Source organism: Eptatretus burgeri, chromosome 13 (assembly GCF_056783735.1).
Source record: "Eptatretus burgeri isolate ZD-2024b chromosome 13, Ebu_testis_v1, whole genome shotgun sequence".
Classification (NCBI taxonomy): domain Eukaryota; kingdom Metazoa; phylum Chordata; class Myxini; order Myxiniformes; family Myxinidae; genus Eptatretus; species Eptatretus burgeri.
The window spans coordinates 4,829,568-4,843,087 of NC_140973.1; the positions used below are offsets into that span (position 1 = coordinate 4,829,568).

General features: G+C 45.1%; 1 protein-coding gene across 4 annotated transcripts in view; it reads left to right on the plus strand.

Annotated features, from left to right (window-relative positions):
* Positions 1–1,079: 1,079 nt before the first annotated feature.
* The window catches only part of LOC147013695 (thyroid hormone receptor alpha-like), a 48,253-nt gene continuing 35,812 nt past the window's right edge, over positions 1,080–13,520 (plus strand). Inside the window, exons 1-3 of one of the 4 annotated variants that reach the window (XM_085850846.1) lie at positions 1,081–1,244; positions 1,666–2,510; positions 3,693–3,806. The gene's annotated coding sequence lies outside the window, so the exon portion shown is untranslated. Of the gene's footprint in view, positions 1,245–1,665; positions 2,511–3,692; positions 3,807–13,520 lie in introns of all 4 variants that reach the window. The other 3 variants (XM_085850845.1, XM_085850847.1, XM_085850848.1) reach the window with 3 other exon arrangements.

Below are 13,520 nucleotides of genomic sequence, written 5' to 3' on the forward strand. Positions count from 1 at the left end.
GCAGCGCACGCAAGGTCCCTCTGCTCAAGCCTGCGCATGTCCAGGCCCATCTGAAGTTTGCCAATAACCACCTGGATGATCCAGAGGAGGAATGGGAGAAGGTCATGTGGTCTGATGAGACCAAAATAGAGCTTTTTGGTTTCAACTCCACTTGCCGTGTTTGGAGGAAGAAGAAGGATGAGTACAACCCCAATAACACCATCCCAACCGTGAAGCATGGAGGTGGAAACATCATTCTTTGGGGATGCTTTTCTGCAAAGGGGACAGGACGACTGCACCGTATTGAGGGGAGGATGGATGGGGCCATGTATTGCGAGATCTTGGCCAACAACCTCCTTCCCTCAACAAGAGCATTGAAGATGGGGCATGGCTGGGTCTTCCAGCATGACAACGACCCGAAACACACTGCCAGGGCAACTAAGGAGTGGCTCCGTAAGAAGCATCTCAAGGTCCTGGAGTGACCAAGCCAGTCTCCAGACCTGAACCCAAAAGAAAATCTTTGGAGGGAGCTGAAAGTCTGTGTTGCCCAGCGACAGCCCTGAAACCTGAAAGATCTGGAGAAGATCTGTAAGGAGGAGTGGGCCAAAATCCCTGCTGCAGTCTGTGCAAACCTGGTTAAGAACTATAGGAAACGTCTGATCTCTGTAATTGCAAACAAAGGTTTCTGTACCAAATATTAAGTTCTGTTTTTCTGATGTATCAAATACTTATTTCATGCAATAAAATGCAAATTAATTATTTAAAAATCATACAATGTGATTTTCAGGATTTTTGTTTTAGATTCCGTCTTTCACAGTTGAAGTGTTCCTCTGATAAAAATTACAGACCTCTATGTGCTTTGTAAGTGGGAAAACCTGCACAATCGGCAGTGTATCAAATACTCGTTCTCCCCACTGTATATATATATATATAAACACCTTCATCTCAACTTCAGGAAGGGAAAATATAAATGGATTATTGCAGGTGGTTGAGCCTCGATAAAACCACCATTGGTGATGCCATGTTTACCTCGCAATGAAACGTCACAGCATGACGTAGACTTTGGAGGGTGTGGCTTCCAAGTCGAGTGCCCGCCCACTATTTCCCCCAAGACGGTAAGTTTGGGAAACTTTTCACCAGGTGTGCGGCTTGTTTGGAGGACGGTATATAATTGTACGTACCGGGGAAAGTGCGAGTACAGTGGTGGGGTAAATGAAAGTAACGTCAACTTTACACCTGTGCCGTGCCACTCTTCCCGAGTAAAGGTGAATCCTGATCGCGAGCGATGTGCTGATAACTGTGACGTAATTAAGTCGCTGTTAACGCCACTTCCACGGACTCCCTCGACACGTTCCATGTACACGTATGTACGTGTGTGTATATGTACCGGTACATGATCAATGTTCGAATCCTCAGTATCACTAGATCGACACTTTTACCTACTGTGGGTTCGTTTGGATGAACAGGAGAGAATGTTCCGATTTATTTAATTATCATTTTATAGTTTATACTGTTCGTGTAAATATGTATATTAAAGGTAAACGAGACGTAATCCACTGCACATCCTCTTTCTCACCGTTTTGATTGTGTGTGTGTGTGTGTGTGTGTGTGTGTGTGTGTGTGTGTGTGTGTGTGTGTGTGTGTGTCCGTGTGTGTGTGTGTGTGTACGAGTGCTCCCGTATAAAGGCGAATTGGTGGCACACAGAGTTCCTGTCACGGACCCACTCCATTGGACCCACTCCATGAGTAATCAGGAATCTCCTATTTACCGACAGTGGAACCTTTTACCGGTTTTAATCAATCATTTCCGAGTGCGATAGGAGGTCCTCCGCGTGCCGGAACCCTCGATCCTCCTCTGCGCACTCCCAACAACGGTCTTTGGCTGATTTTCGAACCTGTATACGGACTTGTGGGGGAACAAGGGGCTTCATGGAACAGCTGGACCACAGAAGTATCGACGACGGGGAAGATATTTACAAGTACAAAAAATAAATAAACAAACAAACAAATCCAACCGTAACGCAAGAATTTATCAACCAAAAAAGTGAATAATTTCTTTGGAAGATCTTTCTTGAGAGTTGAAATCCATCACAGCGAGATGATCCCAAAGACCTCTGATTTGATGACACTCGTGAGGTCACAAAAAAAACAACACATGCTTGAGTACAGTGTTGGTGATGCTCTGCACTCAAACACGTGGTTGAGTACAGTGATGATGATACAGTGTACTCGCACATGCTCGACTACGGTGGTAATGATACAGTGCTCGTGGATTACCCTGATCGGTGGACCACATCCGGTCAGACAACTGCGCCTCCGTCTGATCCGTGTCCAACAGATTTAAATGTCTGCCATCCAAAGTCCATGGTGGATGTCTGACAATTTTGCAACACTTGTTCTAAGTTCGTGTTGTCATCCCTTTTCTCCAGCTCCGCAGGTGTCTCACCGGTTAAGACCCGAGCGTCGTCCTGCGACGTCCTTCGTTCAACCCAAGATCGCCCCCTCCATGCAAGGCGCATCTCACGTGCCATGTAAACATGTTTGTGACTTGCAATTACTCCGTGGGTTTGTGGCCCACATTTCTTCGTTTATTAACCTCGAGAACATTGCAGACGGAACGGCATTTCTAATTTTATGGCCAATCGTCTTTTACGGCCCCTTTTTTTTGTGGTTGGCCAGCCTGTAATATTGGATTGCGTTGCCATGAGATTGTAAAATAAAGTTTGTTTTGGCTATAACTCTGACCCGGTTGTAAAAACGAGCTATTATTTACATAATCGCCGAAGGAGTAAAACATTCCTCCGCACGAAATAAATTCTGGATTACATATCGCATTTTAGCTATGGTATAGAAATCCATTTCATTCCGAGCAGGAATGGCGATGAATGTGTCCAGAGGGCCGGTGTGATTTATTTTAAACTCGCCGAGAGTTTCCCTAATCCTATTTCTCACACTCGGGCCTACTTTTGCAAACTAGCTCTTTTATGGCCTCGTAATGCAGTCGTTTTCCAATCGTACGAGCTAAATCAAAAGGATCGTTTGTGCACGTACTGCAGGAGATAAACAGCCATTTGTATGGAAAACAAATAACAACATGCTCATAGACGATGTATGGTTGCTATGGATGTAGCTTTCGGTTCGTCGCACTCCACAGTTTTAACAAATATAACAACAACACCTTTCGTGGGTTAAGTAGTCATTTACATGAACTGTAGCTCCTAAAAGGGCTTCTTCTGTTGGGTGGGAGGTTTATTTATTTGTTTGTCTGTTTATTCGTTCATCGAAGGCTCATAGTAGAACATTGTGTTACTTTTATGGGAATTACAAGGTCATTAACTCGTCCAACGGTTACATATGATTTGAACCTGGGTTGAAAGCCAGGCTTTCAGATGTGAACTCTAAAACAGGCCGGCACAGGTTCTTTTCGACATCCACATTTTACGTGGAGTATGGTGCTTAAAGCTTGTGATGGAATTTAAAATTTTATGATAGATTAAGACTTCCAGATCTGGCCCATACATGTCCCGACGGAACGAATACACGAGCAGTTTAAACCCTCCTGATCTGTCACGTTTCACAGTTTTTGCAAAGGTCACTGAAGGGTCCACAATGATCAGAGACCCCTACGTATTAAACACGATACACGCACGATTATTCCGGTCTCCAGGGTGGAAGGAAATTGCTGGATCATACTTTGTTTTATTTCATCCCAGGCCCAATGCCATGCGGTGATTTCGTCAAAGGGCATGCGAGGACGGTGGGCGAGACGTGCGGCTGTGGGGAGAGAGCAGCAAAGCTCCCCACAGGCACCACAACGGCCAAGGATGGTGAGTTACCACCCATCACGGTCTCTGTCCAATGCTTCTGCATGTCCGTAATTGGCCTCGTGTTTTCAGAACAAATTCTTGGTGGTCATATTAACAGATGGCGTAATCACGTGCTCATGAGGAACTATGATGGGTCGAAAAAAAGTTTAAAAAAACCTTCTCTTCACTTTGTCAACCCATAAACTTCTTTAAATCTTTTTGAAAGATGAGTGGTTTTTATTTATTTATTTATTTATTTATTTATTTATTTATTTATTTATTTATTTATTTATTTATTTATTTATTTATTTATTTATTTATTTATTTATTTATTTATTTATTTATTTATTTATTTATTCGTTCATTCATTCATTCATACGTATCCTGTGGCAGCTGCTGGTTGCATCATTTTATGGGGGTACAACCATGCCACTGGTGCAATGCCCCTGTTACCATCATGCTGATAATCATTTTGCCAACCTCAGGAGGATGACAGGCTGAATCAACCCCACCTCGTGTTAATTCAACAGCCTGACGGGCTTGAACTCGAGACCCAAGGATCTTAAGCCAGCCACTGTAACCATTAATGATTAAGCGAACACCAGGGATAGCTGAGGGGTGTTGAATTGTGATCGAATTATTGTAAGATGCTGAATATTTTGTATTTTAACACTTTCACAATACAAAGTGGTTTTTGTGACTTGCATCACAACCTCAGAAGCAGAGGTATACCTGATTGCTGACTTGTCGCATTGGATACATTCATGTAGTTTGTTCACTCATTGGAGGGAAGATGGGGTTGATGAATATCTGACACTTAACTTTCTTCTTCTTCTGTATGCAGCACAAGGCTGCAAGTAGTATCGTCGGCTGTGCCACTGATTCAGTGCCCCCTGTAGAATAGGGCAGGATTTTTTTTTATCTGTTTGGGGGTGCCGGAGATGGCTTACCTACTCTTCGCGAAGGACACTGGGGGATCTTTAACATCCACCAACTAATGCTGACAGACGGGACACCCAGCTTAACATGCATCCGAGGGAGGGTGCTCACTTTGATGCTTTGTCCTGCCTGTGAAAGACCGGTATTTCAGAATGTAGCTGGGCCGAGATTCTAACCCAGGTGAGACGGCTCAGAGATGAGTGTGTCTACCTCGAGGCCATCCTACCAGCCCTGACACTTAACCGTTGTGTGTTATTAGTTGAGATGTTGTATGAGGGTGGTTCCAGTCAAAGTTGTACCTTCGCTAGCGGCTCTCGGTTTTACTGTGCCGAAAGAAAGTCTGCACCCCCTTTTCAAAACTTTCACCTTTTGTTGCCACATAGCCTGGAATTAAACTGCATTAAATCAGACTTTTTCCACCTTTATTTACACATCGTAATCCACAAATTCCAAGTGAAAAATAAATTCCACAAATTTCGGAAAATTGATTTCATTCAAAGCGCTCAAGCAGCGAGGGCCTGCTCACGAGAGGGTGTCTCCACCAACTTTTCACACCTTGATTGGGTAATATTTACCCATTCTTCTGCACAAAACTGTTCACGCTCAGTCAAGTTGCATGGGGAGGCTTGCTAGACAGCCATCTTCAAGTCATGCCACAGATATTTGATTGGATTTAGGTCAGAGCTCTGGCTGGGCCACTCCAGTGTAGCTTTGGCTGTGTGCTTCGGGTCGTTGTCATGCTGAAAGGTGAACTTCCGTCCCAATTTCAACTTTCTTGCAGAGGGAAGCAGGTTTTCCTCGAGGACTTTTCTGTATTTTCCTCCATCCATTTTCCCTTCTATCCTTTCAAGTAAGTGTTCCAGTCCCTGCTGATGTGAAACATCCCCATAACATGGTGCTGCCACCACCATGCTTCACAGTAGGGATGGTGTTCTTTGGTTGATGTGCTCTGTTGGGTTTGTGCCAAATGTAACGTTTTGCATTTCGGCCAAAAAGTCCCATCTTGGCCTCGTCAGACCACAAAACTTTTTGCCACATGGCTTCAGAATCTCTGGAGTGGTTTTTTGCATTCCTCAAACGGGACTCAAGGTGGGATTTTTTGAGTATTGGCTTCCTTCTTGTCAGCCTACCGTATGGGCCAGACTTGTGGAGTTCTTGGGATATTGTTGTCGCATCCACACAGCGACCAGTCTTTGCCATAAAGGCATGTAGCTCTTTCACACTTGCCATTGACCTCTTTGTGGCCTCTCTGGTCAGTCTCTGATGGTTACCATGGCCAAGGGGTTGCTGTCGCTGCGTCCAATAAGATGATTCCAATGATAATTGAGGTAACACTGCTCAACAAGCACATTATGAGACTAAGAGTTCGTCACTCCTTGGGTGTCGTTTCCCTGGTCTCTGTATATGCTCTGACTGAGGCGAGTGATCTCACCATGAAGGACGCATTCTACACCACGCTCGAGTCTGTGGTTGATCAGTGCCCCAGATGAGATACTCTTCTCATCTTGGGGGATTTCAATGCATCGACTGGAATGGATAGGCATGGTTATGAGACATGTGTTGGGCCCATTGGGTCTGAAACTGTGAATCAGAATTACACTATGTTGACTTTGCAAGAAATCATGGACTTTGGGTGGCTGGTTCATGGTTTCAGCGCCCACAGGCTCATCGCTGGACTTGGTATTCCAACGCTGACATGAGGCAAAGGAAATTGACCATCTTGTCGTTAATGGTTGTGAGAGGATGATCCAAAACTACAGGGTCTACCAGAGTGCTCAGTTCCTCAATACTGGCCACCGGCTTGTTGCAGCAACTCTGAAGTTGCAGCATAAATCTAGGAGAATAGTACCGTCCCAGTCCAGGCTGGATGTTGGCCATCTCGAGGGCAGATTTGGAGGTCTGGGTGCTTTGGGAGGTCCTGAAGAGTTGTGGAGTGCCTTCAAGACCACCGTCCTTGAGGTTGCTGGTAGGTCAGGTCAGGTATGGGAGCATGCGCCAGAGCAGCGTGTCGCTGAGTCCACTTTCCACTCCACTCCAGGGGCCTCCGTCTGGCCCTCTCCCAGGCAGATGCCTGGCCCATCCCAATCTCCTTGTGATGCTGATCAACCTGCTGCAACCACAAGGCACGTGGTCAGCCCATTGGCCTCCTCCACTCAGGAGACTCCCTCGCTGAGAGAATCTGGTGAGCAGGATCAGCATCAGGAAAACGAGCCACATGTCCATATAGCCGCAGATGATGCTCATGGACTATGCAGGTAACAGATCTCATTTGAGTCTCTCTCAGCAACCACTCATTGGACTCAAAGTCCGATCAGTGATAGCCAAGGATTCTCCGAAGAGACCTGGTACCAGAGGAATTAAGTCTCCGTCTCAGATCCTTGGTCAGAATCCAAGTCTCGCATCCATAGAGCAAGACTGCAAGCACCAAGGACCTGAAGACTCAGACTTTCGTTCTCCCGCACAGGTACCGGCAGCGCAACACCCCATGATCCTGTGAATCCATGACTCCCCAGGCCCGACCCAGACGTCTATTGACCTCTGCCTCACAGCCAGCAGAGACATGAATATCACTGCCAAGGTAAGTGAATCTCCACTGTAGTTCGTCGGGTGTGTTCTGGCCCCCACACTTTTCATCACTTGTATGGACTGGATTCTGGGGAGGATGTCAGAGAGATCAAGCTGTGGTGCATCATTTGGGAATGTCAAGATCTCTGACCTTGATTTCTCAGATGATGCAGTCATCTTTGCGGAGAGTCTGGATGTCCTTTTGGGGACCCTCGCGGTGCTGACTGAAGAGTTGGAGCCACTAGGATTATGGGTTTCCCGCGTCAAAACTAAGATCCAGGCTTTGAATGACATCTGAGATGCTACTGTCCTATCTGTGCCTGTTTGTGGTGAGGATGTTGAGGTCGTGGAGAGATTCAATTACCTTGGCAGTGATATTCATGTCTCTGCTGGCTGTGAGTCAAAGGTCAACAGACGTCTGGGTCGGGCCTGGGGAGTCATGGATTCACTGGATCATGGGGTGTGGAGCTGCCGGTACCTGTGCGGGAGGACGAAAGTCCAAGTCTTCAGGTCTTTGGTGCTTGCAGTCTTGCTCTATGGATGTGAGACTTGGACTCTGATCTGATATGGAGCCTTCATTCCTTTGGAACCAGGTCTCTTCAGAGAATCCTTGGCTATTGCTGGTCGGACTTTGTGTCCAACAAGCGGTTGCTGAGAGAGACTCAAATGAGATTTGTTACCTGCATCGTCCAGGAGTATCAGCTGTGGCTGTATGTACATGTGGCTCGTTTTCCTGACGCTGATCCTGCTCACCAGATTCACTCAGCGAGGGAGCCTCGTGAGTGGGGGAGGCCAATGGGCCGACCACGTGCGTTGTGGTTGCAGTAGATTGATCGGCATGTCAAGGAGATGGGAATGGGCCAGGCATCTGCCTGGGGGATGGCCAGACTGAGGCCCTTGGAGTGCCGGTGGAAAGTGGACGCAGCGACATGCTGCTCTGGCACATGCTCCCATACCTGACCTGATCAGTCTCCTCCTGGCTTCATCATCCAGTTTGGAGGGACAGCCTGATCTAGGCAGGGTCTTGGTGGTACCATATGTCTTGCACTTCTTAATGATTGTATTGACTGTGCTCAAAGGGATATCCAAGACCTTTGAAATATTTTTATCCCCATCCTCTGATCTGTGCCTTTCCACAACTTTATCCCAGAAATCTTTTGAAAGCTCCTTGGAGCTCATGGTTGAGTCTTTGCTGTGAAATGCACTACCCAGCAGAGGAAACCTCCCGGAACGTCTGATTTTATTCTGAAATAATCAGAATCGCTACAGTTTTACACAGGTTGAGGCCAATTCACTTGCTCGGTGATTTTGAAGCTGATTGGTTACTCCTGAGCTAATTTACAATTGCTATTATAAGGGACACTTATCCAACCAAGATATTTTTGTTTTATATTTTTTTATTAATTTTCTGAAATTTGTATAATTTGTTTTTCACTTGGAAGTTGTGGGTTACGATGTGTAAATAAAGGTGGAAAAAAAGTCGGATGTAATGAAATTTAATTCCAACCTATAAGGCAACAAAAAGTGAAAATTTTTTAAAGGGGGTGCAGACTTTCTATAGGAACTGTATATATCCTATTGTCTCCAAGCATAGTGTGAAGAGGATGCTCTTTGATCAGTGTTCAAGCAGAAATGTCTCAAGTTGCACGGAAGTGCATATAATCAAAATAATAACCGATGGTTAAGCGGTGACATTTCCTGAAATTGATTACAGACTTGCAGCACAGTTCATTGCTAATGTTCTATCATCGAAAGATATATTATGGACCCGATGAGTGGTTTATACGGGATCGTGACAGTCAGGGCTTTAACAAAATCCTGGTGCCAAAAACTCCGAGGATCGCACCCACAAGAATTGCCGAGTCTCCGCACATGCCATGCAAGACCATGTATAGCATACGAGTGAAAGGTCTTACAATTTCTTTGGTAAGCCTGGTGTTGGCTTAATGGTTCAGGTGACTGGCCTGAGACCATCGGCTCTTGAGTTCAAGCCCCCTGTCGTGCTGTTGAAATAACACAGGTTGCTTAACTCAGCCTGTCATCTTTGTGAGGTCAGCAAAGTGATTACCAGCTTCCTGGTAACAGGGGCACTGCATCAGTGGCATGGCCATGCTTCAAGAAATAATGCAACCACCAGCAGCAGCAGCAGCAGCAGTAAAGCAACACCATATAAAAACTTTGTACAAGTTCACTTTAACCACTCTCACGGTTGTTGAAGTTCTAGTTTTGCTTCTTATCCTCTTTATAATTAAATGCTGCCCTGCCAAGCCAAAAATAACTCTTTACAAAACCCGACATTTGTCGTCACCTCTTACTGGTACATTTATCTTTTGGCTTTTTCAGAACAAACTGTCAGTCTGAGTCATGACATAATGAGGGATTTTCCAGACTTTAAAAAAAAAAAAAAAAAATGAAAAGGTTGAGATTGAAATCTGTTTGATTCTCGCCCGAGGCTTCCATCAAACTGGACACACATCTCCTTCTCATGCCACCTGTTCTCCATTCACGTGGCCGCGTGAATCGCACTCACGTGTCTGCGCCAGACGCCGCTTACTCAGGGGATTGCGCTTACTCTGTCAGGGGATCATACTGTGGATTGCACTCGACAGAGGTTCACTCTTCTTTTTCTTCTTCTTCTTCATCGACAAGAAGGACCGTTCCTCAATATTGGACAGTATGGCACCTGAAGGAGAATGTTTGGTTGAACCACACGAAGGAAGTTATGGCGTTTAATCCATTCAACTTGCACGATGTGAAAACAATTTTTTGCAATTCTCAACAACGTCATCTCGTGTGAAAAGCCACAACAAATGAGCGCGTACTTCGCAAGAGTTCTGCTCCGATGAGGAGCTCGGCAGTAACTCAAAAATTGCTTTTCTTTTCTGGAACGTCTGCCGGTGATGCAACGTTGTTCGTTTGGTCCTAATCTGCTTAAAGTGGTTTGTTTGTACTCAGGTGTGTCAATGTATGAATGACGTTGGTGTGTGTCATTATACAAAGCAGCCATGCATCTCTTAAGCACAAACATGTGACCACTTTTGCTTATCCCTGACTAACAGGTTCATTCGTTCATTCATTTGTTCATTCGGTTTACACTTTCAGATGATTGTTTGTAGATGTAGTGGCTCATGGGCAAGCTAAATGTCAGAGCTTGGTGCATGAACTTTTACTGACAACATAGTGCGAAGGAGCAGGTGTGTATTGGATGTAGGGACAAAGTAAGGTAGATCATAGATATGTGTGGTATCAACGTGTGAAGAGTTGTTGGTCACCACCTTCAATTACTTGGGAGAACAACAGCATTGCACAGGTACGAAGAAGAAATTCCATGAGCCGGATGAAAAGGAGTGGAGTTGAGCAGAAAGTTTTTGAACTTATGGATGTTCGCATGGAGCGGGTTGATGAATGGATGAAAATAACTTTCCGCGATGGGGAGGGTCGCTGAAGGAGAACGAGGTCAACAACCGAGAGGAAGTAAGACAATGAGAGAACACTGACTCGCCTTCAGTGAGAATAGTACGGCCTATGCCAACTATGAAAGGCCAATGAAGTGCAAGTGCGGCCTATGCCGACTAGGAAAGGCCAAGGAAGTGCAAGTACGGCCTATGCCCATTATGAAAGGCCAAGGAAGTGCAAGTACGGCCTATGCCTACGATGAAAGGCCAATGAAGTGCAAGTACAGCCTATGCTGACTAGGAAAGGCCAAGGAAGTGCAAGTGCGGCCTATGCCGACTAGGAAAGGCCAAGGAAGTGCAAATACGGCCTATGCCTATGATAAAAGGCCAATGAAGTGCAAGTACGGCCTATGCCTACGATGAAAGGCCAATGAAGTGCAAGTACGGCCTATGCTGACTAGGAAAGGCCAATGAAGTGCAAGTGCGGCCTATGCCGACTAGGAAAGGCCAAGGAAGTGCAAGTACGGCCTATGCTGATGATGAAAGGCCAATGAAGTGCAAGTACGGCCTATGCTGACTAGGAAAGGCCAAGGAAGTGCAAGTGCGGCCTATGCCTATGATGAAAGGCCAATGAAGTGCAAGTACGGCCTATGCCGACTAGGAAAGGCCAAGGAAGTGCAAATACAGCCTATGCCTACGATGAAAGGCCAATGAAGTGCAAGTACGGCCTATGCCTATGAGGAAAGGACGAGGATGTCCAAAGCTTTAATTTAGAGTTGGTCATGGGCTGTGAGATGGGCGTGATAACTGCACACGAGGTTCAATGAGAGAAATGTTTTTTTTGCGAAAAGCATGAGTTAACAATGTCAGAAACAGGAAGTAGTTATTCACTCCTTTATCACAGCTTGAGCTAATGAAATAGGGGAAAAATTGCCACAGCTTTTGATCCCTCCACAGCTCTAGAAGTTTCAATTGAAAGGGAAACTTTCACAAAGAAAATGATTGGAGGAGAAATGGAAAACAAATGTTTGTTTTTTGCAGAAGAGTCGGTCTACATCGGTGGAAAAATAAGGACAACGAGTAACCGCCATGCGAATGAAGGTGAAGTGATGGTTCGGGTGTGAGCCCTTCTTCTCACGGTTTGAAGAAGAGCTCGTGACCGAAACATCACTTCACTTTTTGCCCACGGTAGTTTGCATACCTCTGAACATTTAGTTGAGGCAATTATTTGTCCATGATTGGAGGAGTCAAATGAAGTAGAAGATCAGGAGGTAGTTGATGGACAGTTTGGTATTGCCATGTGCAGTGGTGAAGTCGATCTATTTGTGGATTTCTGAGCGAAATAACGACAGATTGACCTTGGCTGCTAATGTCGTGGCTGATTGCCGTTGGATCGATGACCAGCCAGCTGGCGTGGTGACATTTAAGATCACCACAAAGGAAGAGACCGTTGGGCCGAGTGGTTAGGAGGAAATCCAAGTTAACGACGAGGAGCTCCAAGTCTACGGAGTCACAAGGACGTTCATGCACCACTCAAAGAACTGGGACAGGAATGCAAAGCCAAAGGTTTTTGAGAGCATCGGAGTCATATTGACACTACGAATGCAAAAATGGCCACATTCCTCCACCACCATATGATCCACACAATCCTAAAATGTATTTACTCTTTTTATTCTCGCACCTTCTTTTCCAATACAACGAATATGTAATTTCACAAATGAAATTTGTGACACCACAAATTTTACAAAACACCAGGATGTCATGAAAGGTATATGTTAACAATTCTATGGATTGATAACATTTCACTTTGTGATATTTATCTCTCAATATAATGATCGTTGTACAATGATCCGAAATTGAGAGCAAATGAAGGAACCATGTAAGCCAATTAATCTTCTTCGAGCACAGCCACAATTATTCCCACACTCTTGTGCGTTGGCCTGGGGAAGCTTGGCCCAAGTCTTTCACGAACCGACGAGCCAGGCCTGATGTTCGATAAAGTTAGGGCAGGCATTTGTGAAATTTGTTCATGGTGGTGTTAATAGCTCACCTACTCTTCAGAAATAGCACCGTGGGGTCTTTAACGTCCACCAACTAATGCTGGCAGACAGGACGCCCAGTTTAACATCCATCCAAGAGACGTCACACACATTGATGAACGAGAATGGCACTCGATGGAGCGCATACCTCTGCCACGTAATACCTGATCCACGAGAACATATCGGCCCAATTACATTTTTGAAATATCATGCTATACAGTACTATATCGTTTTTGGCCGGATCTCTCAACGGTGAAGAACCACTTTCACAATGAAATAATTCTCGTATCCGGATCCGGATTTGGATCTTCACCGAAATGGAATCGAATCATCTGCAAACACAAAAACAAACACAAACTCATATCCACCAAGTTTCGTCCGAATTTTTGAGATATTGTGCAAAATATCGTTTTTGGTCATATCTCTCAATGGTGAAGAATCACTTTTAAAATTCTAGTAGCCGGATCCAGATCTTCACCAAAATCTAATCATTTCTTCCTTGTCACACACCCAACCTGTCCACAAAATTTCATTCGGATCCATACACAACTTTTTGAGATATCCTGTACACAGACAGACAGACAGACAAACAAACAACCAGAAACGGGTGAAAACATAACCTCCTTCACCTTCAGTAGCAGAGGTAATGAATCATCCTGTGTGCAAAACACCAGCATGACAGTTTATAGCTGGGTCAGGATTCAAACCCAGGCCACACAGGAAAGAGATGAGTGTGCGTACCTCCAGGTCATCCTCTCAGCCCGTTTTAAGCCAATTAATAATGTTTCAAATCAAAA